We start from the raw sequence: 26,606 nt of genomic DNA, 5'->3' as shown, positions 1-26,606 counted from the left end.
TTTGCCATACAAATATACATTTTCAGTAGTGTCCTCAAATTGTTTCAAGTCAATACCATCTTCATTTCATCGTAATGCCCACATCAGAATCACCATTGCACTTAGGTTCCACTCAGCTAGTTCCTGCCAGTGATGACTAGACTTGCTATTGTTCTTCTCCTTATTCTCTTATTCTTCTTCATTGCAACGTATCCGTGCTTTAAAACGTTAGGTATGTTCGAATCTTACAACAAGAACTTTCCTCGTTGTGCCAAATCTTAAACGCCGCGGTTAACACCCATGAGTTCGTTAAGCTGACCACATTGTTGACAACTATTACTTTCTAGGATGTTTTAGTTCCGCGGACGTAACTGTGCCAGTGACTTCAGCCTCCCCTCAAATTCTCTACAACGGGATGATTCTTAACGGTAGACATTGCCACATCTGGGATCCGCAGTGAGTGTATATGACCTATAATGCTAGCTTCTTCCACGGAGTCTTGGAGAAAGTCTATCCATGTTTCCAAATTTCTCAGTCACTTCTCTTATTTAACGGTATCGGTTCGCACTGCCCACGTCTGAATCCGTATGATTACCTAATTTTGTATTCAGTATTTTTGTGTGAAAGTATTCAAGTGATGTCCGTGTTAACGTACACTCTATGGCGGCTTATTACCGGAATAAAATTACCGTTGGGTGACGAAATGGGAGGTAAAGCATCTCCATGATCCTTAGGTGTAGCGGCGGTTCAGTAGCGACGTATAAGAGTAACCCTTGAACGCCGGGCGTAATTGCAATCATACTTGCTAAATATTTGCACTTGGTATTAGCAAAAATATACTGTTAGAGTAAGACACCCTTTCAGTTTTCAGGAATTGGGAAGGAGTGGGATGAAATTTGAGCATAACTGTTGAAAGTATAGAAAAATTACAATCTTCAACGAATCTTGCTAAGAATATGATAGTCTAACGGGACAAGATGCCTTTAATAACTTTAGAGGAAGGATGTCGGTGTGATGGGAGTCACATCGAGAACTTCGTTTTTCGTCGCGGCGAGAGCTTTTTACGAAATTTCAGTCACCAACTTTCTCTTCCGAATGCGAAAATATTTTGTTGAGCCCAACCTACATAGGTAGGAATGATCATCAAAATAAAATAAGAGAAATCAGAGCTCGAACAGAAAGGTTTAGGTGTTCGTTTTTCCCGCTCGCTGTTCGGGAGTGGAATAGTAGAGAGATAGTATGATTGTGGTTCGATGAACCCTCTGCCAAGCACTTAAATGTGAATTGCAGAGTAGTCATGTAGATGTAGATGTAGAACTTTAACTCAATGCTAACATTCTTCCTTTTCGATTATTGTCGCTACGTGCTTTTGCTCAGCGGACAGATTTAATTCCTGTTACTGAATAGCACAGAGTTGAAATGAATGTATAACCGAGCAGTGTCAGGTAATGAGCTACTTATGTACTAAGTTCCAATAGGGAATATTTTTCCTGCCCTTCAACAGCGTCACAAATTCTATGCAAAACAACCTATTTGTTGAAGGTTCTTTCTTACCGCTGATAACAGTCCTCCTACTCTCTTGTGCAAGAGCTGCTGGGGGCGTTTGTCTTTATCGAGGAACAACATTGACGCTCCGGAAGCCTCATTGCCTGGGGCGCTGGACAAGGCAAGCTCTGGTCTGCCGGAATGCTAGCCAGCCCCGCAGCATCGAGGCGGAATGTAGGCGGGGGATCGAAGGTGGAGCAAAGTGTTCCATCGGACAGGGGGCCCAATTCGAAGGCCCCAATAAAGCATCTGAACCCGGAACGGCACGCGACAGTACACACACGAAATACAGCGCACACGGCGCAAAAAGTGAAAGAATTACAGACGTTACAGAAAACTTTCGTCCAAAGAATTTACCTCAGATTACTGACATATACCATTGTCCGCGACTGTCATGCGTCTCTTGCTATCGCTTCTTGAATTTATAATCTCTCTATTTCTCGCTATTGTTTACATGAAATCAGAAGATATCTGATCGTGGTACGGTGTGGCCCACAGAATAATCAGATATTGGCGAATAGCAGCGTATTTAAGATAGCGGACATTATTTTTACTTTTTATGTGGTGAACGTTCCATCGATGACGATATCAATACACTGAGCAATGAGGTGCGTAGGCAAAGGTGTAAATTGTAATCTATTAGAAGAGATCATCCTGGAATCTGTGAGGCAATAAGTCAGTAATATCTCCGAGATTTGACTTTCCTATTCCCAAACATATATATTAGGGTATATACAGGGTCGTCCACTGATCGTGACCGAGCCAAATATCTCACGAAATAAGCGTCAAACGAAAAAACTATAAAGAACGTAACTTGTCTAGCTTGAAGTGGGAAACTAGATGGCGCTATGGTTGGCCCGCTAGATGGCGCTGCCATGTTGTTGTTGTTGTCTTCAGTCCTGAGACTGGTTTGATGCAGCTCTCCATGCTACTCTATCCTGTGCAAGCTGCTTCATCTCCCAGTACTTACTGCAACCTACATCCTTCTGAATCTGCTTAGTGTACTCATCTCTCGGTCTCCCTCTACGATTTTTACCCTCCACGCTGCCCTCCAATGCTAAATTTGTGATCCCTTGATGCCTCAAAACATGTCCTACCAACCGATCCCTTCTTCTAGTCCAGTTGTGCCACAAACTTCTCTTCTCCCCAATCCTATTCAATACCTCCTCATTAGTTACGTGATCTATCCACCTTATCTTCAGTATTCTTCTGTAGCACCACATTTCCAAAGCTTCTATTCTCTTCTTGTCCAAACTAGTTATCGTCCATGTTTCACTTCCATACATGGCTACACTCCAAACAAATACTTTCAGAAACGACTTCCTGATACATAAATCTATATTCGATGTTAACAAATTTCTCTTCTTCAGAAACGCTTTCCTTGCCATTGCCAGTCTACATTTTATATCCTCTCTACTTCGACCATCAGCAGTTATTTTACTTCCTAAATAGCAAAACTCCTTTACTACTTTAAGTGTCTCATTTCCTAATCTAATTCCCTCAGCATCACCCGATTTAATTTGACTACATTCCATTATCCTCGTTTTGCTTTTGTTAATGTTCATCTTATATCCTTCTTTCAAGACACTGTCCATTCCGTTCAGCTGCTCTTCCAAGTCCTTTGCCGTCTCTGACAGAATTACAATGTCATCGGCGAACCTCAAAGTTTTTACTTCGTCTCCATGAATTTTAATACCTACTTCAAATTTTTCTTTTGTTTCCTTTACTGCTTGCTCAATATACAGATTGAATAACATCGGGGAGAGGCTACAACCCTGTCTCACTCCTTTCCCAACCACTGCTTCCCTTTCATGCCCCTCGACTCTTATTACTCCCATCTGGTTTCTGTACAAATTATAAATAGCCTTTCGCTCCCTGTATTTTACCCCTGCCACCTTTAGAATTTGAAAAAGAGTATTCCAGTCAACATTGTCAAAAGCTTTCTCTAAGTCTACAAATGCTAGAAACGTAGGTTTGCCTTTTCTTAATCTTTCTTCTAAGATAAGTCGTAAGGTCAGTATTGCCTCACGTGTTCCAACATTTCGACGGAATCCAAACTGATCCTCCCCGAGGTCTGCATCAACCAGTTTTTCCATTCGTCTGTAAAGAATTCGCGTTAGTATTTTGCAGCCGTGGCTTATTAAACTGATAGTTCGGTAATTTTCACATCTGTCAGCACCTGATTTCTTTGGGATTGGAATTATTACATTCTTCTTGAAGTCTGAGGGCATTTCGCCTGTCTCATACATCTTGCTCACCAGCTGGTAGAGTTTTGTCATGACTGGCTCTCCCAAGGCCGTCAGTAGTTCTAATGGAATGTTGTCTACTCCGGGGGCCTTGTTTCGACTCAGGTCTTTCAGTGCTCTGTCAAACTCTTCACGCAGTATCGTATCTCCCATTTCGTCTTCATCTACATCCTCTTCTATTTCCATAATATTGTCCTCAAGTACATCGCCCTTGTATAAACCTTCTATATACTCCTTCCACCTTTCTGCCTTCCCTTCTTTGCTTAGAACTGGGCTGCCATCTGAGCTCTTGATATTCATACACGTGGTTCTCTTCTCTCCAAAGGTCTCTTTAATTTTCCTGTAGGCAGTATCTATCTTTCCCCTAGTGAGATAAGCTTCTACATCCTTACATTTGTCCTCTAGCCATCCCTGTTTAGCCATTTTGCACTTCCTGTCGATCTCATTTTTGAGACGTTTGTATTCCTTTTTGCCTGCTTCATTTACTGCATTTTTATATTTTCTCCTTTCATCAATTAAATTCAATATTTCTTCTGTTACCCAAGGATTTCTAGCAGCCCTCGTCTTTGTACCTACTTTATCCTCTGCTGCCTTCACTACTACATCCCTCAGAGCTACCCATTCTTCTTCTACTGTATTTCTTTCCCCTATTCCTGTCAATTGTTCCCTTATGCTCTCTCTGAAACTCTGTACAACCTCTGGTTCTTTCAGTTTATCCAGATCCCATCTCCTTAATTTCCCACATTTTTGCAGTTTCTTCAGTTTTAATCTACAGGTCATAACCAATAGATTGTGGTCAGAGTCCACATCTGCCCCTGGAAATGTCTTACAACTTAAAACCTGGTTCCTAAATCTCTGTCTTACCATTATATAATCTATCTGATACAATTTAGTATCTCCAGGGTTCTTCCACGTATACAACCTTCTTTTATGATTCTTAAACCAAGTGTTAGCTATGATTAAGTTGTGCTCTGTGCAAAATTCTACTAGGCGGCTTCCTCTTTCATTTCTTAGCCCCAATCCATATTCACCTACTATGTTTCCTTCTCTCCCTTTTCCTACACTCGAATTCCAGTCACCCATTACTATTAAATTTTCGTCTCCCTTCACTATCTGAATAATTTCTTTTATTTCATCGTACATTTCTTCAATTTCTTCATCATCTGCAGAGCTAGTTGGCATATAAACTTGTACTACTGTAGTAGGTGTGGGCTTCGTATCTATCTTGGCCACAATAATGCGTTCACTATGCTGTTTGTAGTAGCTTACCCGCATTCCTATTTTCCTATTCATTATTAAACCTACTCCTGCATTACCCCTATTTGATTTTGTGTTTATAACCCTGTAGTCACCTGATCAGAAGTCTTGTTCCTTCTGCCACCGAACTTCACTAATTCCCACTATATCTAACTGTAACCTATCCATTTCCCTTTTTAAATTTTCTAACCTACCTGCCCGATTAAGGGATCTGACATTCCACGCTCCGATCCGTAGAACGCCAGTTTTCTTTCTCTTGATAACGACATCCTCCTGAGTAGTCCCCGCCCGGAGATCCGAATGGGGGACTATTTTATCTCCGGAATATTTTACCCAAGAGGATGCCATCATCATTTAATCATACAGTAAAGCTGCATGTCCTCGGGAAAAATTACGGCTGTAGTTTCCCCTTGCTTTCAGCCGTTCGCAGTACCAGCACAGCAAGGCCGTTTTGGATAATATTGCAAGGCCAGATCAGTCAATCATCCAGACTGTTGCCCCTGCAACTACTGAAAAGGCTGCTGCCCCTCTTCAGGAACCACACGTTTGTCTGGCCTCTCAACAGATACCCCTCCGTTGTGGTTGCACCTACGGTACGGCCATCTGTATCGCTGAGGCACGCAAGCCTCCCCACCAACGGCAAGGTCCATGGTTCATGGGGGGGGGGGGGGGGGGGGCGCTGCCATAGGTCAAACGGATATCAACTGCGTTTTTTAAAAACTCCCATTTTTTATTACATATTTGTGTAGTACGTAAAGAAATATGAATGATTTAGTTGGAGCACAAACATATGGCTCACAATTTTAGCCGAACAGTTGGTAACAGGTAGGTTTTTTAAACTAAAATACAGATCTTAGGTACCTTTGAACATTTTATTTCGGTTGTTCCAATGTCATACATGTACCTTTATGAACTTATCATTTTTGAGAACGCATATTGTAGTAGTGTGATTACCTGTAAATACCACAGTAATGCAATAAATGCTCAAAATGATGTCTGTCAACCACATTGCATTTGACAGTACGGGTAACGACATTCCTCTCAACAGCGAGGAGTTCGCCCTCCGTAATGTTCGCACATGCATTGTCAATAAGCTGACGCATGTTGTCAGGCGTTGTCGGTGGATCACGATAGCAAAGATCCTTCAACCTTCCCCACAGAAAGAAATCCGGGAACGTCAGATCCGGTGAACTTGCGGGCCATGGTATAGTGTTTCGACGACCAATCCACCTGTCATGAAATATGCTGTTCAATATCGCTTCAACTGCACGCGAGCCATGTGCCGGACATCCATCATGTTGGAAGTGCATCGCCATTCTGCCATGCAGTGAAACATTTTGTAGTAACATCGGTAGAACATTACGTAGGAAATCTGCGTACATTGCACCATTTAGATTGCCATCGATAAAATGGGGGCCAATTATGCTTCCTCCCATAATGCCGCACCATACATTACCCCGCCAAGGTCGTCGATGTTCCACTTGTCGCAGCCATTGTGGATTTTCCGTTGCCCAATAGTACATATTATGCCGGTTTACGTTACCGCTGTTGGTGAATGACGCTTCGTCGCTAAATAGAACGCATACAAAAAAATCTGTCATCGTCCCTTAATTTCTCTTCTGCCCTGTGGCAGAACTGTACACGACGTTCAAAGTCGTCGCCATGCAATTTCTGGTGCATAGAAATATGGTACGGGTGCAATAGGTGTTGATGTAGCATTCTCAACCCAATTCTCGCGCAATTTGTATCTTACTGATGCGCAGATTAGCCGCGACAGCAGCTAAAACACCTACTTGGGCATCGTCATTTGTTGCAGGTCGTGGTTGACGTTTCACATGTGGCTGAACACTTCCTGTTTCCTTAAATAACGTAACTATCCGGCGAACGGTCTGGACACTTGGATGATGTCGTTCAGAATACCGAGCAGCATACATAGCATACGCCCGTTGGGCATTTTAATCACAATAGCAACACATTAACACGATATCGACCATTTCCACAATTGGTAAACTCGAATTTCCGTAGAGAAGGAGGCATTCAACAGGAAGAGGAGACTCTGATGTGGCAAATTAGATAAAGGACTAAGGAAAAGGCTTGCCAAATGTTTTGTCTGGAGTGTGGCACTATATGGGGCAGAAACATGGACTCTGAGACGAGAGGATGAAAAAAAAAGGTTAGAAGCATTTGAGATGTGGATATGGAGGAGAATGGAGAGAATAAGTTGGATGGAAAGATTGAGTAATGAAAGAGTATTGGAAAGGGTTGGTGAGAGATGATGTCTGCTGAAGGTTGTAAGAGAAAGGAAAAAGAACTTGTTGCGGCATTCATTGTGAAGGGAGTGCTTGCTAATAGATGCTTTGGAAGGATTGGTTTGTGGGAGAAGACTGAGAGGAAGAAGGAGATACAAGGTGATAGATGACATAAAGGGAAGAGGAAATTATGCAGACCTGAAGAGGATGGCAGAAGACCGGGCAGCCTGGAGAACTACCATCTGAAAACCTGCCTTTAGGCAGATCACTGCTGATGTTGGTAAACGGTCCATTTTAACAAGGGTAATGTCTCACGAAGCAAGTACCGTCCGCACTGACGGAATGTTACGTGATACTACGTACTTATACGTTTGTGACTATTACAGTACCATCTATCACAAAGCGAAAAAAGTGGTCCAGCTAAAACATTCATATATCTTTACGTACTACACGAATATTTAAAAAACGCAGTTGATATCCTTTTGACCTATGGCAGCGCCATCTAGCGGGCCAACCATAGCGCCATCTAGTTTCCCCCTTCAAGCTAGACGTGTTTCGTTCTTCGTAGTTTTTGTGTTTGGTGCTTAATTCGTGAGATGTTTGGCCTTAGTGTTATAGCACAGTAGCATAAGTCTTCAGAATCGACGAATAAAGAGACGTATGACGAATACTGACAAGAAGAAGGGTCAGGATAACAGGACATGTGTTAAGGCATCAAGGGAAAACTTCCATGATACCAGAGGGGTCTGTAGAGCATATAAACTGTAGGGCAAGACAGAGATTGGGATACACATAACAAATAATGGACATGGGGGTGGGGGGTGCATGTGCTACTCTGACATGAAGAGGTTAGCATAGGAGAAGAATCTGGGTCGGCCGCATCAGCCAAGTCTGAAGAGTTGGTACGTGAATCTGTAATGTAGGTCGTTTAACACACAAGTGTTAATCTGGCGCAATCCTTTATTGCCATATTATTATCATAAAGATATTCTGTTGTTACTAATAATTTTAACAGAATGTGTACCATAAATACAATTAAAATGAAATCGAAAGAATTGTTTTAAACCCTCGACCATCTAAATAAAGGAAATCAAACCCTGTCTATGCATTAATTTTTTTCTGTTCTATACAACTTTCACAGAAGACTTCAACTCTTTCCCGCCCCTTGTTCAGCACCTTTACCATTTTAAGAAACTTTACTATTCACAATGTACGTAAATGATCTAACAGGAACAGTCGGAAACTCTTTACGACTGTACGCAGATTATGTAGTTGTCTAAAAGAAAGTAGCAACGCCAAAAGACAGTGTCGATTTGCAAAATGACTTCAGAGGAGTGATGAATGGTGCAGGCTCTGGCAGATGATGCTGATCATAAGTAAATGTAACATATTGCGCGTACATAGGAAAAGATATCCATTACTATACAGCAAACTGGTGTTGACAAATTGCTAGAAACATTATTCGTGTAAAATATATAGGCGTAACTATCCAGAGCGACCTTAAATGGAATGACCGCAGATGCCAGACGGAGATTCATAAGAGTAATCTTAAGGACAGGTAACCCATTCACAAACGTGGTGCCTTACAAGGAGCTTGTGCGACATAGTCTGGAGTATTGTTCATTAGTCTGGTCCCTTACCAGGTAGGACTGATAGAAGATACACAGAAGATCCAACGAACAGCGAGAGCGTTATAGGGACGCTTAACAAACTCCAGTGGCACACTGTACAAGAGAGGCGTTGTGCATCATGGAGAGGTTTGTTATGAAATTTCGAGAAAGTACTTTCTGGGAAGAGTAAGACAGACGACACAATAGAGGCGTTGTGCATCATGGAGAGGTTTGCTGTTGAATTCCGGGAAGAGTCAGACAATATATTACTTCCTCCCACATGCCTCTCCCAAAATGACCAGAATGTGAAAATCCGAGAACATAGAGCTAATACAGAGGCCTTCTCAGGACCGTTCTTCCCACGCGCCTCTCACGAGCGGAATAAAGAATGGAGGATCAGTTTTTGGTGCCAGAAGTACCCTCCGCCAGGTGACTTGCGGGCTACTGATACAGAGAGAGATGTAGTAGCAATACTGCAGCTGAAGTTTCCTGGCGGATTAAAACTACATGCCTCACGGGCACTCGATTTCAGAATCTAGGAAAGTTTTGAGTTCCAGTCCCGGCCCAGCGTACAATTTTAATCTGCAAGGAAGTTTCGAAACACCGCACTCTCCGTTACAGTGTGAAACAGTAACTCCGGATGCCCTAAATCTCTGCCTGTTACGTGTTCTGACACCATTTCTATCTTCGTAAGTCTGTGCTGGTATTTTAAAATTCTAGTATCTCACTGACAAACTACTTATAATACCGCTGAGTGAAACAGGTGCATACTTATAACAACAGATCCGCGTGTGTCAGAAAGTTATACAAATTATCTGAAGGAGCTACCATATTTGGGAAAACTAGTACAACATGCTCCTCCCCCCCCCCCCCCCCAAACCTGTCCTTAGTGACGCATTTCTAACATCGTTCCCCAATTTCAAAGAAGTACGTCAGGTAGTGACTATGACTACTCATGTAATTAATAATGCCTCGACGTGGTTTAAAGTGATTCAGCTTTAGTCTTTCCCTGAAGCCGTAAAATCTTCTCACTTTCGCAAGTTCGTCTCACGTTGCTAGCCGTTTACTTTCCTAATTCAGGAACCTGTAATTTAAAGAGTCCTATTTAGGTATGTAATAAGTCACAGTTGCAACACACTAACGCAAACTTTTTACAGAAGAAAGGAAAAATTGGTAGAAGCCGGCCTCAGCGTATATCAATTGAGGTTCCGCACAAATATAGGAACTCGCTAACCTGTACTGACGCTACCACGTACCTTAGACGGACTACAGAAAAGCATTTGTCAGTGTAGAGAAGGGTTTTCACATTGTTGACTGGAATATACACTCTGAAACTTTAAAGGTAGTCGGAATAAAATACAAGGAGCGAAGAGTTATCTACAACTTGAGCAGAAACTAGACTGCCGTTAACAGTGTCGATGCACAGAGAAGCAGTAGTTGAGAAGAGAGTGAAAAGAGGCGTGGCCTCTCTCCAGTGTCATTCAGTCTATGTATTAAACAAGCAGTACAGGTAACCAACGCAAAATATGAAAAGGGAATTACAGTTCATGGAGAAGGCAGGCGAAGTGGAGAGAATATTTAAATGCGTACTGGCAGTAACCAGAAATTAATTTATGAGAAAGTGAAATTTCTTATTATCGAACATAAACGTAAGTGTTAGGACATTTTTGAAGGTATTTGTATGGAGTTCAGACTTGCACAGAAGTGAAATGTAGATGTCAAGTAGCAGACTAGAATAGAAATTTTGAAATCTGGTGCTTGAGAAGAATAAGTTATGAGAGGATACCATATCGAATAGGGAGAAAGAGATTTTTGTGGCATTATGTTACTGAAGGAAGGGATTGATTCACAGGACACATCTTCAGAGATCAGTTTTTTAATGGGAGGAAGTGTGAGGCATGAAAACTATAAAGGTTTGAATACAGTAATCAAGTTGAAATTGATGTAGGTTGCAGTGGTTGTTCAGAGAAGAACAGCATTGCGCAGGTTAACTGAAGAACTGCATTTCAGCAACCAGCTATACTAACTATTCTTCATACTCTACCGGTTTCGGTCGTAGTTAACGTCATCACAGCACGAAAAAGCAGTACATCAGATATGTAAGCAATTCATATATCACCCACATGAATTGAAAGTTCTCAGACTTACAATACGTTTACGTGACCATACGTAATACACAAATGCTCTAAGCAGCATAAAGTAGGCCTCACAACAACTCACAAATGAGTATGAAGTAAAATAGCATCAGTAATAATCATAGTCTTCTAGCCGTAACCTTTACGACGCATCCTCATAATCCACAGTTATATAGACGGGGCATGCTCCAAGAATCACAAACACAGCTGCGGCCAGTGCTTTCCTGCATCGTAGGAGTACATATCGTGGTGATCGCTTTAGTATAGTCCTATAACTTGTCATTTGCGATCGATGTGGCTAGTCAGTCGCTCCGAATCTGCCACGTGACTTACGAAGTGTGTGAGAAAAGTAATGAGACTGACAAAAATGCGAGCGATCTGGCAACGATGTCTCGTTTTACTTGTGAAGACAGGTTTTATCATCCCTTCCACATGCACAGTCAGAGTTTTAGCTCCATACAGCCATCGCTTAATTTTTGAGAGAGCTGTCAGTGAAGTTGTGTTTTTGTTGTGCGTTACAAAAATGGAACAGCGTGATTTAGAGCAACGTTATGCCATCGAGTTTTGTGTTAATCCGCGGACGAGACTTTGAGAAGTTGCAACAGGCGTATGGGTAATATTCCGTACCAATAACACCAAATTTTCGTTGGTAAAAATCATTTTTGGATGGCGGAGAATGCATTGGAGATTAAAATCGTCCAGGGAGTTCGTCAACTTCAAAAAGCCGACGAAAACGTGCGCGTACTCTTTTGAAATCAGACCGACGTGTGGCAAGAAGTCGATGGATGACCATTTTTTGACCGAAGTTTTGTACATGCAAAATGTTTGTGCCAAAATGATGCCGAAAAACCTCATAAAAGAGCAGAAGGATAATCAATGAAATGCTTGCGTCAATCTTTTTTGAGATAATTGCCAATGGCAACGAATGGTTCAGTTGTGTAATCACAGGTGATGAATCCTGGATTTCTGTGTACGATCCTCACATAAAGCGGCAAAGTGAGAAGGGGCACACTGAGACATCTCCTCGACCAAACTAAGCTCGAATGAGCAAATCAGAGATCAAAAAAATACTGATTTCTTTCTTGACAGTAGGAGTATCGTGCATGAACAATTTTTTGCTGCAGGGCAAACTGTCAAAAATGGCTCTGAGCACTATGGGACTTAAGTTCTAAGCTCATCAGTCCCCTAGAACTTAGAACTAATTAAACCTAACTAACCTAAGGACATCACACACATCCATGCCCGAGGCAGGATTCGAACCTGCGGCCGTAGTGGTCGCGCGGCTCCAGACTGTAGTGCCTAGAACCGCTCGGCCACCACGGCCGGCGGTCAACTGTCAACCAAGTGTTTTACAAACACTGGGAACAATGACACCACCATTGTAAAGCTGCCGAAGGGAATTACTTTGAAACGTCAGTATCGTAGTTTGAAAAAAATGTAAACACTGCCAGATAAAAAAAAAAATCAGTCTCATTACTGTTTTCCACGTCTCCTAAAAGTTCATTAATCTATGAATTAAACTACGCACACGATGTGCTAAGAAAGTTTGATGCTATTGACAGACAGGAGAGCCACAACGCTATGCAAATAACATTGGTAACAGCCTACTGCTAGTCCGGAACCAAGTATTGCCAGCTCACCTGTGTGCCACGATGCTCAAATCTCTCTCTCTCTCTCTCTCTCTCTCTCTCTCTCTCTCTCTCTCACTCACTCAGACACACACACACACACACACACACACACACACACACACACACACACACACCTCACACACAAACACACACACACACACACACACCTCACACAAACTCTCTCTCACACACACACACACACACACACACACACACACACACACACAGAGAGAGAGAGAGAGAGAGAGAGAGAGAGAGAGAGAGAGAGATGACATTGTCATCTGCGGTCATGCACCGGCCGCCAGTCTGAACAACGGGAGACCGCAGCGCGTCTGATCAGGGCCTGGTGACCGCAGACTCGCTTCCGCCTGCGGGCTGTTATGGACAGCAGCCCCATATCGGCTAGCATCCTGACCACTGTGCATATCCAGCCTGCGGTCCCCGACCAGAAGTTGCCACTCGCATGTTGTTGCAATATATGATAAATGTTGTTATTCCATTTCCCATCTCCCGCAGTAGAGAAAGGTACTTCTTTTGCTTTGACTAATCATTCGATTAAGCAGCTTAATGATGGAAGAGCAGCAGTGCGGCTTTAAGGCTTCGTATCTATCCACGCGTCGCCCGCAATGGCCAACTGATACGTATTGTCTCCCGATGGTATGACACGAAACTCAGTTTTAATCACTTTTTGTGTTCTCCGTGACCTACCACTTTCAGACCCCTTATTGAACTGCAAATGGAAATTTTGAAATAAATGTGTTTTTGCAACAAAAATATTCTTAGAATGGTTTATTAATTGGTAAGAAGTTTTTATTTTCTCATTTTCTCAAAACTTTTGGACCCACAAAGTTGCGTGGGTCAGGACTGCCTTATATTTATTTCAGTCATTTTATACACATTCAAATCACTTTTCACAATGATATTCACGAAAGCAGTTACTGTCTTTTGACAATGGCACACAATTATTGGACTTCAAACCTCGCATCCTTGTACTCTTCTTGCAATTAGTTGCCGGCCTGAGTGACCGAGCGGTTCTAGGCGCTACAGTCTGGAACCCGCCCGCCCGCTACGGTAGCAGCTTCGAATCCTGCCTCGGGCATGGATGTGTGTGTTGTCCTTAGGTTAGTTAGGTTTAAGTATTTCTAAGTTCTAGGGGACTGATGACCTCAGAAGTTGAGTCCCATAGTGCTCAGAGCCATTTGAACTTTTTTTTTTCAATTAGTTTGTCTGTAGCAACGGCCGGTCGTCAAATCATCGACAGTGGTGCTATCCGTCTAGCCGTTTGTCATCACATGATATATTACTTGACCTGCAACGTTTGTTTCGTAGCAGTTCATCAGACCCATTGAAGTTTTCTTGATCTGAAGGTTAATAAAAAGCGCCTCTCCAATAACATGCCGCACCGCACGAGATCTAAACTGTTCTTCTTTTGTACTTTTGGAGCTTCACAGTCACCTCTGTACTGTATCCAGGCACTGACACGTGCCAAATCAAGTAAATGAATAATCGAGAATGTCCTGTAAATCTCAATCATTTGATCACAGACTCCCCCTTGTACACCGGGTGTACCTCCCCACAGCTGCAGGACATGGCCCTGATAAGCACTGCTTTTCTGTTCTACTCCATCTCTGAATATTGTTTACGAGTTTGCATCCTGCACAACTGTAGGCAAGGGTAACAACTTTTGAATCTTTCGACTCGACTACCTGATCATGGTTCCTGCAGAATTCTTCCATCTCTCCTATCTTCAATCCTTTTTCTTCTGTCAGGTGATACCATTATAGCACGGACAATTATACAGCTGAAAGATGACATCAAGCATGACGGGTTTCAGGTGGTTCGCAGCTCTCAGTGTGTCTTTGATTACTACCGCAGGCGCCATGCAAGTTCAGGAGAATGTCTCCCATAGCAGAGTACTACCCCCACCAGCCTACCTTCTGGAGGTGGTCACCTCTAGGAGGTACGCTGGTGGGGGTAGTACTCTGCTATGGGAGACATTCTCCTGAACTTGGATGGCGCCTGCGGTAGCAAAAAAGGTGATTATCCCTAAGAGCCAACACGATTTCATTGATCGATGGCTGAATCCCGATGGGTCCGTGACCACTGAAATCGCAGTTGACGATGTCATTGTGTCAACAAATGTGAATACGTAGGGGTGGTCTGTTGCGGTGCTGCATGTTCAACGATGTACGGAGACCTATGTACTGCCGGCCTGGGTGGCCGAGCGGTTCTAGGCGCTACAGTCTGGAACCGCGCGACCGCTACGGTCGCAGGTTCGAATCCAGCCTCGGGCATGGATGTTTGTTATGTCCTTAGGTTAGTTAGGTTTAAGTAGTTCTAAGTTCTAGGGGACTGATGACCTTAGCAGTTAAGTCCCATAGTGCTCAGAGCCATTTGAACCTATGTACTCCGAAACAATTGAGCATGCATCTATCCTACTTTACATAGCAGACAATCCTCCGAACCTCACGTTCTTTGAAGAGTCATGAGTGTCCGACCATTTAGCGACCAGTGGTAGTTTCACTGTCCTACCTCTTTCCATATACACTCCTGGAAATGGAAAAAAGAACACATTGACACCGGTGTGTCAGACCCACCATACTTGCTCCGGACACTACGAGAGGGCTGTACAAGCAATGATCACACGCACGGCACAGCGGACACACCAGGAACCGCGGTGTTGGCCGTCGAATGGCGCTAGCTGCGCAGCATTTGTGCACCGCCGCCGTCAGTGTCAGCCAGTTTGCCGTGGCATACGGAGCTCCATCGCAATCTTTAACACTGGTAGCATGCCGCGACAGCGTGGACGTGAACCGTATGTGCAGCTGACGGACTTTGAGCGAGGGCGTATAGTGGGCATGCGGGAGGCCGGGTGGACGTACCGCCGAATTGCTCAACACGTGGGGCATGAGGTCTCCACAGTACATCGATGTTGTCGCCAGTGGTCGGCGGAAGGTGCACGTGCCCGTCGACCTGGGACCGGACCGCAGCGACGCACGGATGCACGCCAAGACCGTAGGATCCTACGCAGTGCCGTAGGGGACCGCACCGCCACTTCCCAGCAAATTAGGGACACTGTTGCTCCTGGGGTATCGGCGAGGACCATTCGCAACCGTCTCCATGAAGCTGGGCTACGGTCCCGCACACCGTTAGGCCGTCTTCCGCTCACGCCCCAACATCGTGCAGCCCGCCTCCAGTGGTGTCGCGACAGGCGTGAATGGAGGGACGAATGGAGATGTGTCGTCTTCAGCGATGAGAGTCGCTTCTGCCTTGGTGCCAATGATGGTCGTATGCGTGTTTGGCGCCGTGCAGGTAAGCGCCACAATCAGGACTGCATACGACCGAGGCACACAGGGCCAACACCCGGCATCGTGGTGTGGGGAGCGATCTCTTACACTGGCCGTACACCTCTGGTGATCGTCGAGGGGGCACTGAATAGTGCACGGTACATCCAAACCGTCATCGAACCCATCGTTCTACCATTCCTAGACCGGCAAGGGAACTTGCTGTTCCAACAGGACAATGCACGTCCGCATGTATCCCGTGCCACCCAACGTGCTCTAGAAGGTGTAAGTCAACTACCCTGGCCAGCAAGATCTCTGGATCTGTCCCCCGTCTCACGAGGTCTGCACGTCCAGCACGAACGCTGGTCCAACTGAGGCGCCAGGTGGAAATGGCATGGCAAGCCGTTCCACAGGACTACATCCAGCATCTCTACGATCGTCCTCATGGGAGAATAGCAGCCTGCATTGCTGCGAAAGGTGGATATACACTGTACTAGTCCGACATTGTGCATGCTCTGTTGCCTGTGTCTATGTGCCTGTGGTTCTGTCATTGTGATCATGTGATGTATCTGACCCCAGGAATGTGTCAATAAAGTTTCCCCTTCCTGGGACAATGAATTCACGGTGTTCTTATTTCAATTTCCAGGAGTGTATGCTTACGACAGTAGCATGTGAACATTCAACCATCTTCGTCGTTTTCGAGATACTCGTGCACAGGCTCTGAGTAATAATCATCTGTTCCTTATCAGAGTCACTTATCTCAATGGATTTCACCATTTGCAGTCAACACCTTCGTTAGGCTTATCCCCCGTCAGTGTCTGTTCCGCTTACATACTTCTGCTGCCGCGTCACATGTCTACAAAGCCATCAAGAGGCATCCAAGGTCACGGTGGGCAACGATCATAATGTTTTGGCTTGTCAGTGTATGGGTATCTTCAGTACATTAGTGAAGCAGCTGGATGATGTCGAATTTACGGAAGGTTATTTTCAACAGATTGGAGCAACGTGTCACATGTCTAACGTTTCCATGCAACTCGTTACCAGTTTCTTCGATGATCGAATAATCTCAAAAAATTATTGCCGTCCTCCTGCGCACCCTTGTCCCCAGATCACCTGACCTAACTGCCCTGGATTTGTTTTTGTTTTTGTGCGGTATCTTAAAAGTCGACTGTACAAGAATAGGCCTTGGACAACAGCAGATCTCCGGGAAGCCTTTACACACGAAATAAGCACCAGTGGCGAGGATACACTTCACAGAAAATCTCGGAATATGGTCAAATGAGTACAGTTGTGCATAGATGCTGGTGGAGGGCACTTCCAACATTTTGTGTGAGGACTTTTTACAAATGTATGTAATCTCCCAACTGTGTATTATCATCTTCCATAATTGCAAATCTGTCCTGATTTAGATGTTATGACTCAGTAAATTAGTTCAGGTTTGTATGGATTACAATATACTGTAAAACATGAGGGGAGAGTGGCAGTGTTTTGCTTTGGGACTATTTTGTGAGCTGATGTGGGATATTTATATTATTGACAGCACGTTAAACAAGTAGCGTATCTAAACGTCCTGAAGTTGCATGGGAAGGTGGGTCTCGATCCACATTCAATTTTTTTTCCAAAATAATACCCGAAACACACATCAAGCCTTTTAAAAAATGTCCCAAAGCTGTTCAAACACCAGCTCAATCGCTAACCCTTAACTTACAGAGAACCTACGGGACGAACCCCAAATAGGGATCATGAGAACCACAATCAACTCGAAAAAAGATCTGAAAAAGAAGCTGAAGGTAGAACGGGAACTATTGGACGTTAGCGCACTGCAATGGCATTTGAAAGCGGCTACGAAGCAGAAGGGACATCCCACGAACTACTGAAGAACAACTATGCTGTGAGCGAATATTAAGAACGTTATAGTGCTAAGGTGAAAAACGCTGTTTAAGAAAAATTAGTAATTTTTGAGAACATTTAGAGTGGAGAACAGTGGTGTACTTTAAAATTAGCTTTGTGGAGATTAGTTTCAGTCAGTTTTTGACCATCCTGAGGCCGTCGTGCCATGATAGTGAGCGCTGTCGGTGAGTGGGGCAGGTGTAACTTGACGAACGTCAGCTTCAGTTACAATACTCCATTTAACACCACTGTCAACCATCACGGTATGAGGATCTGAGCATGGTCAAAACTGACTGAAACCGGTTACCACAGAATATATGTTTTTGCGACAGAGGCAGTTTGTATCAATTTCTAAAGTAATAAAATATTGTCTCCTTATGTTACTTAAAATTATAACCTAGAGTTCATATTTATTAAAAGAATCAATTTTTCTGTTGAAATTTCCGTTGTTTGTTAATACTATACGGAAAATAAAACACATACTGGTAGAGATTGTGAAGTGACCGAATATTAACGACATACACTGTATCAGTTCCAAAAATACGAAGCTCATGTGAACTATAATGGCAAAAATGTTTGTATTTTTTTCGAAAATATGGCCATGTGTGTGAGAACTTTGCAATCAGACTTTGAGAAATCGTATCTCAACTCCCGGTGAAATAATTACCGTTGTTAATACACCAGTCATTGTCTGCTGCTTAAGTCTTCATCACATCCGTGGTAACGAATATGTGGCCGAATTTCAATTTCCTTACACGTACTAACAGAGCAGTGTTGAGGGAACGGAACACTGCGTTGAAAAGTGAGGAAGTTAAACCGTGGGGTAACTTGAGGAAGAACACCTGGTAACTGTGGCCACACAGAAAACAGAAATGAATAAACTTCACAGAGACGTTGACACTGTGTGAGAAATATGGAAATCTCCTAAGAAATTAGCTATCACACTTCTTTGTGTCATGCAATTTGCCAAACCTCAGACAGGAGTTTTGCCAGCCTGTTTGTCAACAGGACACTAAACCCCGATAGCTGCGCTCGCACGAACGAGTAATCCGATGCCAACAATGGCGGTTTGGCCCTGTAAAGTCTCAGTGTCTAAAAATATGTGAAGAATGTTGAAGAGCAGCCAGCCGTGCTTGTCTCACGAATAAATTTCCGTAGCCATCCACGAATTGCCGACAGTTACGAAGCTTTGGTGCCAATTTTTTTTTTTTTAACGGGAATTTTTTCTTTCGCTTGCAAGTATCTGGCGAAGATAAAGGAGCAAACAGGTATAAGTTAGGAATGAAGCTAATTAAAGACAACAACAGCTTTCTACACTAGCGCAGCTCATAATAATACACTTCACTGAGAAAAAGGAACTAAACAATCTCAAACGGCTAAAATCAGATAGATACGAATTTCCAACACGAATACGCGTATCTTCCACACACTAATTTCCTGTTTGCACATACCTTATGATTTAATCCTTTCCGATCTGAGGCATTGTCTTGCAAATACTAGAATCGTTTTCTCAGCTTTTCTTTATGTGTGGACACCAACTGTTAGTTCATTTTACGTATTAGTTTGCCTTGATATAAGTAGTCCATAAGTAATATTCAATGTTTATCCCAAAAGATGGATGCGGACAATTTGTCTGCTGATTTGTATGTTTTTGCACTTTTTGGGACGTGCAGAACCAATGTATCTCCATTTTTTGGATTGTTTTTTAGTCTCTGGAACATAAGTGAACGTCGATGTTTCTTTCATGGTGACGAGACAATCGGAAAAATCCTTCGAGATTCCGGAAAAACTGTACCGAAATGGACTGTGAAGCAGTCACTCGTTCATGCTTTTCGTATGCGTGGATACTTTTGGGAACTTATTTGGCTGAGAGTTTCCTCATGTCTAAAATCTCATGAATAATATGACCCACACGTTCACGGGATATGCCCGAGGTCTCTGTCATCTTTTTAGCAGTTATATTCCGATATCCATGGGCACGGAACGAACAGCATCCACGCTTCCAGAAAATGAAGTTGACCTTCCAGGACGCTCTTCGTCATCAGTGCCGAGATGTCCAGTTTTGAATGTAGCAACCAAATTCTTGATATACCACTCAGTGTACCAGACTTGTCATTAGAAATTTCTTTGGCCATTTTCCCTTTAAAATAGATATATTTAATAACACCACGACTCTCTTTGACTGTGAATTCGCTATTTTCTTACGATATGTTCATTTCAGAGTTGCACAGAAAAATAAAACCCAAGGTTGGTGCTACGCAATTTCCATCACATATAACGTAAAGTACAAGGTTTAATGCCAAAATAGCAGAATTTATCTATATCAGTTTTAACTATAAGAAAAGCCATAGTATTAGTAGCAGGCCTTCGTACCCTACTCAGAGACCATGGGGAAGACCACACACTAATGGCTTTGCTGATGATCGAAAAGTTACGTTACTCATGGTGAAAGACGCATTAGAAAACATACTGTCTACCAACATTATAGTTATTTCAATAAAAAAACTACTGAAAAGCTTACCTCAGTTGAAGAAAAAACCAAAAATACACCAAAATTGAATAAATATTAATTTTTAGTGCCACAATAAGATTCTTGTTTACAAGAACTCGTCGCCTCTGCAGCCTGATTCTGACATCATGCGCTACGATGCAGCACTGTCTTCCACTGTCTACTAACATCTATACAAGAGTCTTACACCTTGTTAACTACAGCGGTGTTCAGCGTCGGCATTGACTTGCATGCCACTATTACTCCGGTGCTCCCTATACATCATTTATGCCTCTTTTGAATTAGCTCACCATAACTGTATATTCTACGACGTTGCTTAGCCAGGCACCTTCACGTCACATTAAAACCTTCTTCCTTATAATTTACGGTATACGCTAGATTTTTCACTTAATTTTGAAAGTGCTGTCACACTTGTCTCACCAGCTTCTAAAACGTCAGGGATACTCATTAGGTTTTAATTACGAGTATCACATAAAGAAGATCCTGTGAACAATGGAACTTGATGGTGCTACCTCAAACCGGGTATACTTCGATCGACTTTCACGCTCAAATACGATTATCATGACTGTTTTTTAACTTCCGTGTTTTTTATATTAGCGAATATATGGGCTTGTGTGAGTGGATTACATACTAGTTAGTACAGAACAGTTTCTAAACAGCAGAGGAAGTAATGTGGAAAAAAAGTAGTTGGTCAAAGTTAGCATAGATTTGGGGATAGATTGATCGGTCAACACTTCCAGCATAATAGTCAGTTATCATTCCATTTGTGGTCAATGTTTCAAAAACACAATGACACTTTGAGATAAATACATTGACCTAAAGCTTTTTTTTTTAAAAAAAAAAGAAGCAGCCTAGTATAATATATAAATCAAACAGAGTGATCCATCATCAAAATTGTAAGTTTAATGAAAGGTACTACGATGGATTAAACTTACAAAGGTACTACGATAGACACACCCCCCCCCCCCCCCCCCCGCCCCATGAACCATGGGCCTTGCAGTTGGTGGGGAGGCTTGCGTGCCTCAGCGATACAGATAACCGTACCGTAGGTGCAACCACGACGGAGGGGTATCTGTTGAGAGGCCAGACAAACGTGTGGTTCCTGAAGAGGGGCAGCAGCCTTTTCAGTAGTTGCAAGGGCAACAGTCTGGATGATTGACTAATCTGGTCTTGTAACAATAACCAAAACGGCCTTGTTGTGCTGCTACTGCGAACGGCTGAAAGCAAGGGGAAACTACGGCCGTAATTTTTCCCGAGGTCATGCAGCTTTACTGTATGATTAAATGATGATGGCGTCCTCCGTAAAATAGTCCCCCATTCGGATTTCCGGGCGGGGACTACTCAAGAGGATGTCATTATCCTCAGAACGAAAACTGGCGTTCTACGGATCGGAGCGTGGAATATCAGATCCCTTAATCGGGCAGGTAGGTTAGAAAATTTAAAAAGGGAAATGGATAGGTTGAAGTTAGATATAGTGGGAATTAGTGAAGTTCGGTGGCAGAAGGAACAAGACTTCTGGTCAGGTGACTACAGGGTTATAAATACAAAATCAAATAGGGGTAATGCAGGAGTAGGTTTAATAATGAATAGGAAAATAGGAATGCGGGTAAGCTACTACAAAAAGCATAGTGAACGCATTATTGTAGCCAAGATAGATACGAAGCCCACACCTACTACAGTAGTACAAGTTTATATGCCAACTAGCTCTGCAGATGACGAAGAAATTGAAGAAATGTATGATGAAATAAAAGAAATTATTCAAATAGTAAAGGGTGATCAAAATTTAATAGTCATAGGTGACTGGAATTCGGCAGTAGGAAAAGGGAGAGAAGGAAACGTAGTAGGTGAATATGGATTGGGGCTAAGAAATGAAAGAGGAACCCGCCTGGTAGAATTTTGCACAGAGCACAACTTAATCATAGCTAATACTTGGTTTACGAATCATGAAAGAACGTTGTATACATGGAAGAACCCTGGAGATACTAAAAGGTATCAGATAGATTATATAATGGTAAGACAGAGATTTAGGAACCAGGTTTTAAATTGTAAGACATTTCCACGGGCAGATGTGGACTCTGACCACAATCTATTGGTTATGACCTGTAGATTAAAACTGAAGAAACTGCAAAAAGGAGGGAACTTAATGAGATGTGACCTGGATAAACTGAAAGAACCAGAGGTTGTACAGAGTTTCAGGGAGAGCGTAAGGGAACAATTGACAGGAATGGGGGAAACAAATATAGTAGAAGAAGAATGGGTAGCTTTGAGGGATAAAGTAGTGAAGGCAGCAGATAATCAAGTAGGTAAAAAGACGAGGGCTAGTAGAAACCCTTGGGTAATAGATGAAATATTGAATATAATTGATGAAAGGAGAAAATATAAAAATGCAGTAAATGAAGCAGGCAAAAAGGAATACAAATATCTCAAAAATGAGATCGACAGGAAGTGCAAAATGGCTAAGCAGGGATGGCTAGAGGACAAATGTAAGGATGTAGAGGCTTATCTCACTAGGGGTAAGATAGATACTGCCTACAGGAAAATTAAAGAGACCTTTGGAGAAAAGAGAACCACTTGTATGAACATCAAGAGCTCAGATGGAAACCCAGTTCTAAGCAAAGAAGGGAAAGCAGAAAGGTGGAAGGAGTATATAGAGGGTCTATACAAGGGCGATGTACTTGAGGACAATATTATGGAAATGGAAGAGGATGTGGATGAAGATGAAATGGGAGATACGATACTATGTGAAGAGTTTGACAGAGCACTGAGAGACCTTAGCCGAAACAAGGCCCCCGGAGTAGAAAACATTCCATTGGAACTACTGACGGCCTTGGGAGAGCCAGTCCTGACAAAACTCTACCATCTGGTGAACAAGATGTATGAAACAGGCGAAATACCCGCAGACTTCAAGAAGAATATAATATTTCCAATCCCAAAGAAAGCAGGTGTTGACAGATGTGAAAATTATCGAACAATCAGTTTAATAAGCCACAGATCCAAAATACTAACACGAATTCTTTACAGACGAATGGAAAAACTAGTAGAAGCCGACCTCGGGGAAGATCAGTTTGGATTCCGTAGAAATGTTGGAACACGTGAGGCAATACTGACCTTACGACTTATCTCAGAAGAAAGATTAAGGAAAGGCAAACCTACGTTTCTAGCATTCGTAGACTTAGAGAAAGCTTTTGACAATGTTGACTGGAATACTCTCTTCCAAATTCTAAAGGTGGCAGGGATAAAATACAGGGAGCGAAAGGCTATTTACAATTTGTACAGAAACCAGATGGCAGTTATAAGAGTCAAGGGACATGAAAGGGAAGCAGTTGTTGGGAAGGGAGTAAGACAGGGTTGTAGCCTCTCCCCGATGTTATTCAATCTGTATATTGAGCAAGCAGTAAAGGAAACAAAAGAAAAATTCGGGGTAGGTATTGAAATCCATGGAGAGGATATAAAACATTGAGGTTCGCCGATGACATCGTAATTCTGTCAGAGACAGCAAAGGACTTGGAAGAGCAGTTAAATGGAATGGATAGTGTCTTGAAAGGAGGATATAAGATGAACATCAATAAAAGCAAAACGAGGATAATGGAATGTAGTCGAATTAAGACGGGTGATGCTGAGGGAATTAGATTAGGAAATGAGACACTTAAAGTAGTAAAGGAGTTTTACTATTTGTGGAGGAAAATAACTGATGATGGTCGAAGTAGAGAGGATATAAAATGTAGACTGGCAATGGCAAGGAAAGCGTTTCTGAAGAAGAGAAATTTGTTAACATCGAGTATAGATTTAAGAGTCAGGAAGTCATTCCTGAAAGTATTTGTATGGAGTGTAGCCATGTACGGAAGTGAAACATGGACGATAAATAGTTTGGACAAGAAGAGAATAGAAGCTTTCGAAATGTGGTATTACAGAAGAATGCTGAAGATTATATGGGTAGATCACATAACTAATGACGAAGTATTGAATAGAATTGGGGAGAAGAGAAGTTTGTGGCACAACTTGACCAGAAGAAGGGATCGGTTGGTAGGACATGTTCTGAGGCATAAAGGGATCACCAATTTAGTATTGGAGGGCAGTGTGAGGGTAAAAATTGTAGAGGGAGACCAAGAGATGAATACACTAAGCAGATTCAGAAGGATGTAGGTTGCACTAGGTACTGGGAGATGAAGAAGCTGCGCAGGATAGAGTAGCATGGAGAGCTGCATCAAACCAGTCTCAGGACTGAAGACCACAACAACAACAACAACAACAACAACTACGATGGAGCACAGAAAATATGGTTCCAAATTAAGATGAGCTTAATACCTTCAATTTCTTTCATCTTATACCTAAATACTAGTTTCAAAACACCCACTGCAGTCAGAATTAAGGTTATATGTTCTTCGTTTATCGAGACAAAGTTCATTCCCTGTTTTCGGAAATATTTGGCATTATATGTTATACTTGAATCACCGCCTGAACATCAACTGCTGGCAATTTGAGCAATATATGACTAATAGTCTTTTTTCTTAGTTGCAGGCACAGTAACAATTACAAATGCGCCTTCGTCAATAAACCAGTGGTTAATGTGTGTATTCCTTGGTTCCACAATCTCATTGGCGTCAACATTGTTTCTTACATTATGTATCAGTAATCCTGGGAGAACAATAACTAGTGGTCGAAGTAACACCGAAACAGAGAAAGCATGCAAACAACATTAGAAACCGTAATCTATGTGACAGAATTAAAAATGTCAACAAAACAGTAATTAGTGGTCTCTTTTGAGAATTAATCGAGAAACGCACATGATATATTTTGAAAAAAAAAACTATCGGTTTTCAGTTAAATAATATTGGTGGATTTTGCACAACCAGATTTTGTATAGAATTGTAAGTCGCAACAGCTTCGGCAACAGTTGCGCAAGCAAGTCAGTACTATATGCAGTTATTTGGTGTATACAGGCGGAACTTTACCACCAAACAGTATATACTAAACATTCAATTGAGAGCCATCACAGTCCCGCAAAACTTTTGATGAATGAGTGGTCGAAGTAATCACGGTGGTCAAAGTTTAACCGGTTTACGGTACATGTACTTTTCTACGATTCGGTCTGTGGTTGAAAAGCTCTACATTTCGGTTTTTCAGGTAATGTTACACACCGCAAACAGCCTTGTCGTCATTCTGGATATGCCTTCCAATGACTGGTTTCTCCCTGCGAGGAAAACCGGGGAAGTCACCGTTGCCAGGCAAGAAGAATGTCGAGAGAGTGAGACAAAATTTTATAGCCTGAAGAAGCAGGGTGTGAGACTCTGTTCTGTGAATAATGAGCTGGGGCGTTGTGGTGGAACAAAACCACCTCCTCGGATAGCTTCTTGTGACACTTCTTCTTGATAGCACTACGTAGCATCTTCAGGAGATTTCGGTAATACACTCCTGTCAAGGCCTGCCCTTAGTGAGCATAATCTATTCGGACCACGCCATGGCAAGCCCAAAAAGGTTTAGTATCTCTTTGCCTCATTATTGGGTCTTCGTCTTGTTCGGAAGTGCTGAATCCACGTCTTTACGTTGCTTGGTTTACTCCTTGTCGCGGTGTCATAATGATAGCACTCGTCCATAGTGATTAGGCGTCTAAAGAAGTTAGCCCAGTCAACGAAGACGGAAAAAGTTCGATTAGGGGCAACATCGTGTAGTCGCAGTGCAGTGGTAGGGCACAGTGTCAACAACAAAACCCTAAAAATCCCCACCAAAGGGGTGTGAGTGTGTGGTCAAGAAGAGGTGTTTAAAGACCAACCTTTATGTTTTTTTAAAAAAACTCGAAAACTGCGGTTTCAAGCGAAAATGATACCCAGTACAAAATTAAACCTCACTACATTTCCTATGAAACTGGCTGTATTCATTTTTTTTCTGTTTTCTCATTACAGGTAAAGGAAAAATCGCAGATTATTAAAAATATTGCCTCACTTGTATAAAATTAATGTTTACTGGTAAATGAAGTGGGGTGAGAACAAATATTAAACGTGTGTAATACGTGTAGGTGCAGTAGGCCGTAGTAAGGGAGAAGCTGTGTTCCAAGGGTGTGGCAGAGTACGGTACGGGGATGGAGGTTAGAAGCGTGAGGGAAAGTAGGTCACCAGATTGTGGTCATGCATTTCCCTCCTTCATACGTCTGCAAAATGAAGAGCCATCAAGCAGAACTCCATTATCTCTACCAACCTACGCCACAAAACCAACTACGGTGTGCTCCATAAAGTTTTACCGAGCCCTCCTCAGATGGCCTTACGAACCTGTGGCG

General features: G+C 42.6%; 1 protein-coding gene across 1 annotated transcript in view; it reads right to left on the bottom strand.

Moving 5' to 3' along the window:
* Positions 1 to 26,606, bottom strand: part of LOC126365874 (carboxyl-terminal PDZ ligand of neuronal nitric oxide synthase protein) — an 856,744-nt gene that overhangs the window by 716,778 nt on the left and 113,360 nt on the right. The window lies entirely within an intron of this gene.

This window comes from Schistocerca gregaria, chromosome 4 (assembly GCF_023897955.1).
Source record: "Schistocerca gregaria isolate iqSchGreg1 chromosome 4, iqSchGreg1.2, whole genome shotgun sequence".
NCBI lineage: Eukaryota > Metazoa > Arthropoda > Insecta > Orthoptera > Acrididae > Schistocerca > Schistocerca gregaria.
This window is presented reverse-complemented; position numbering and strand designations above follow the sequence as displayed.